Below are 4,109 nucleotides of genomic sequence, written 5' to 3'. Positions count from 1 at the left end.
TTCAAGGTAAATTTTTGTTCAATATGTGTATTTAAATTTTAAAAAAATAAATATTTCTTACTTATTTGGACGCTTATGTTTCATAATAAATAGAAATTTCGGTAGATTTAAATATATTTTGTTCGAATTTCGAAAAAAAATAAATATGGGGGGGGACAAGCACTAAAAAAATATTTCCCCTCGCATATTTTACGAAAACTGCATTTTATATGTAATTTCATTCTAACGTGGACAAGTATCGAAAATTTCACGAAAATTTGATCATTAGTTGATTTTTGCTAGATTTATTAAATACGGGTATGTTTTCACGTTTGGAATGTCTACTACATGGGAACGTTATTTTAAAGCGCCAATTATGTAAACACGATTTTCGTCTCGCAATTTCATTATTTTCGTTCGATGAAAAAAATTTTTTTTTTATTATTACTGGTTTATTTTGCCCTTCTTTTAAATGGTGCAAAAGTTATACTGATAATATTAATTTATATTAAAGTTACATCGTGTTACAAATAGGGTGGGGTAATTCTGTGGTGACTTTTGGCAGTCCCTATTGTTACAACATTAAAAAACGAGATGAACTTTTCTATTCTTTGTCTACTTTGCGACTGAGTTTACAATGTGTTGGAAAGTTACAAAGGCAGGATAGAGTGCTTATTTATAAGAAAGTGTTGACAGATTAACACACACACATATTTCTCTTATTCTATTTATTCATTTCCACAAATAGATACTACAGTAAAATTTAAATAATTCATAAAGCTTTCTTGTGATGTAAAGTTTCCAATTGAAGAGCCCATTAGCAGTTAGGGTTTCGTGGTGTAGTGGTTATCACGTCTGCTTTACACGCAGAAGGTCGCGAGTTCGATCCTCGCCGAAACCTTCCGTTTTATCATCAATATTTTAAGAATTTAATCTATGATTAGATGAAAAATGTACCAAGAAATCCCCAAAATAGTGATTTCAATTTACGCAACCATGAAGTCCAATTTACTTTAATTATGAATGTTTATTTAAATTTTCTGAATTTTGGAAATGAGGTTTAGGATTTTAAATGCTTTTAGGGCACAACCTAATAAAATAATTCCATACAAGCTTCTGAAATGACGAACGCAACTTCATAAAAGGTAACACAGAAAAGGTTTATTAAGGAGAATGTGATATGTTCCTTGTCAAAAGCTGGACTCCGCCTACCTAGTGCTATCGCGGTAGTTATTCCAGTGGAATCGTCGATACCGGTAGAAATAACACTGAGGTGGAGAGAGCGAAGAAAAGAGGGTCCGTTCCATTTAGGTGTCCGTCTCAGTAAGGACGAGTTCTTATTCCTCAAACCGGATGCTGGGCGAATTCCTTAGGGGGATAGGAAGGATCAATGCGCCATACACCTGACTGGACAGTATGTGGCCAAATAGCACAGGGGAGAGGCATTGATTCGAGGAAGAAAAAAAGTCCCATTTGTTTCTGCTACAGAGGATTGGTTATCCGTATTTATTTGGATTCTTCAGACTGCTGGTCTTATCTTGAATGTCATTTTCACAGCGTTGTGTTTGGTGGAACTTCCGATATTTTTTTTTTTTTTTACATAGGCGTCACCACTTATCAAGGCAGAGAGGCCACTCACGGATAAGGGTTGAAGAGTGTACAGTAGTCAAAAAGACAATATAATAATCGAAGTTCGGTAAATTTGTTAACTTAAGTGTAACGGCTCATCAGAAACTTGTTCACGTTGGACTTGAAGACAACCATATTATAGACAGCTGTAAAGCAGGAAAACAGAACACAATTCCACAGGCGTACAGTTCTAAGAAAAAAGCTTTGATCATAGAATCTACGTTTAGGTTTAGGCACAGATAACGAGTGGGGGAATTATTGATAGTGTTTTCAGCTAGACGAGTGTTTCTTGTGAACGTTTGGCGAACACTTTCCATGAAAATAACGATAAAGCAGAGACAAACTCGCAACATCTCTTCTGTAAGAAAGAGGTTGCAGCGAAGAGAAAAGGATATCTCCCACGAGGCCACAAAGTCTATTTTGAACCCTATCAAGGCAGGACAAGTCCTTTCTAGCAGCTCCTTGGACGTACCTGGCTCTTATATAGATATAGAATTGCATCAGCAGTGAGATATCTACTGGATCGATAGAAGGATCCGACCATTTTTCTTCTTCAGGTGTATCTTATCGTGCTCGAAAATTTTGACGGAATTTCGAACGGATTCTTTTATTTACTTCACTGGGGTAGCATGCTCTCGTTCCGTCAGCTGTGACTGGATAGAGGTCCTAAATAATTCACAATTGTAGTTTTCCGGGCTTCAACCTCCAGTAGCATCACTTTTACAACTGATTTTTCCAAGTACTCGAACCACTGCGCCATGGGTCCTTGCGTTCAGTTCTCGGTGTGGGCGACCAAAAAATACAATTACTTAGGACCTCTATCCAGTATGGTTGACGGAACAAGAGCATACTACCCCGTAAAGTAAATAAAGGGTTCCATTCGAAATTGCCTCCAAATTTTCGAGTTCGACAGAAACATTCCCGAGTTCATTGACAAGATACATCTTAAGAAGGTCGGGGATTATATCGACCGAAACTTTGTGAAAATGATACTCAAGATGAGATCAAAATCCGAGTCCGATAAAGCGAAATAATACCGATGTCTTTTTTAGTTTCACACATGTCATTTTAGTCAACCCACCAATGGTGGGTCCCACCATTAAAGTGGCAATGCATTTTTTCTGATTTATTTCGGTGACATTTTTCGCTGTAAGGCTAAGGCGTTTGTCCTGGGTATAACGTGGATGTCCACCTTCCCATGCTTTACCACCCTTCCGAGTTGAGTAAATTTATTGCTTACTGTTTGAGGAGCCTTGACCGTGGAATCGCGACGGGGCTGCCCAAGCAATTTTCAATAGGCCAAAGTGCTCTGCTTTTAAGGCGCTGGCTTAATTCTTCCCCTTATTATGAAACACTTTCCTGTAGTGGAGTGGCCCCATCCAAATATTTCTTTATCTAGCTTTACTGCCTGGGCGAATAAATTATTATGTTCAAGTCTATAAACACGCGCGTGTGATCACACAAACACACACGCATGCGCACGCGCGTGTGCGTGTGTGTTTGTGTGTATGCATATGTATTCTTCTATAATCTAATTATAATCTGAAGTAAGTCACACAATGTGTGTTTGCGGGAATATGTGTATGTTTCTGTATGTATGCGTGTGTTGCTGTGTGTGTTTGTATGTGTGTGCGTGCGTGCGTGTATGTGTGTGCGTGCGTGAAAAGAACAGAGAGAGAAAGACGGATAGAATAACAAAACAGTACATTCATTTGGCTCAAAACTCGAACCACTGAAATAATAACGTGGTTGCGTATTAGTATCAAGTTTCTTAACAGTGTCTCGCGATAGCTCAGTTGGTAGAGCGGAGGACTGTAGATGTATTTCATAGCTGTAATCCTTAGGTCGATGGTTCGAATCCGTCTCGCGAGATCTCCAACTTTTGTTTATATTTTGTTTTGTTTTTTTTAGTATTTTCCAGTCTTTTTTCATGCACACAGCCAAACATAATAAATATAAAGTTCAATTTTTTCATTCTTATCTTTTTATGCATGTCACGTATATATATAATTATATATATATATATATATATATATATATATATATATATATATATATATATATATATATATATATACGTGATTTCCTTGGATTTTACTTGTGCGAATGGAAATTTAATTAACTTTCTTGGATTTACATTTTTGGATTTTACCGTAATTGAATAATTTACCTTTCACCAGACAATCCATTCACGTGAGATCTCCTTTTTCTTCACTATATTCCCTCTCCTTCACTTTTTCTTATCAAGTAAGATCTTTGACTTACTTACAGTTTCATCAAATACTTTTGTATGCAAAATCCGATCTCGTATTTTGCTAATGCTTACTCTCTCTCTCTCTCTCTCTCTCTCTCTCTATATATATATATATATATATATATATATATATATAACTTTTTCTTACAACTTATGACCAAATTTCATAAATTGTTGTTTCATCTAATGCATCAACCAGAAAATTTTAGCTTTGCTACAATTATAATTTACTAATTTATTACTAGGG

The 4,109-nt window shown here is 36.1% G+C and overlaps 2 non-coding genes across 2 annotated transcripts; both read left to right on the top strand.

The window, feature by feature from the left end:
* The first annotated feature begins 807 nt into the window (after window positions 1-807).
* Window positions 808-880, top strand: Trnav-uac (transfer RNA valine (anticodon UAC)). The gene has a single exon. It is a non-coding gene; the product is annotated as a tRNA-Val (tRNA).
* Window positions 881-3,389: 2,509 nt separating this feature from the next.
* Window positions 3,390-3,480, top strand: Trnay-gua (transfer RNA tyrosine (anticodon GUA)). Its single transcript is given in 2 exon segments — window positions 3,390-3,426; window positions 3,445-3,480. It is a non-coding gene; the product is annotated as a tRNA-Tyr (tRNA).
* Window positions 3,481-4,109: the final 629 nt, after the last annotated feature.

Source organism: Euprymna scolopes, chromosome 5 (assembly GCF_053919585.1).
Source record: "Euprymna scolopes isolate OS-2025 chromosome 5, ASM5391958v1, whole genome shotgun sequence".
Lineage (NCBI taxonomy): Eukaryota > Metazoa > Mollusca > Cephalopoda > Sepiida > Sepiolidae > Euprymna > Euprymna scolopes.
Note: the sequence above shows the minus strand (reverse complement) of the source record. Positions and strands in the feature narration are given on the sequence as shown.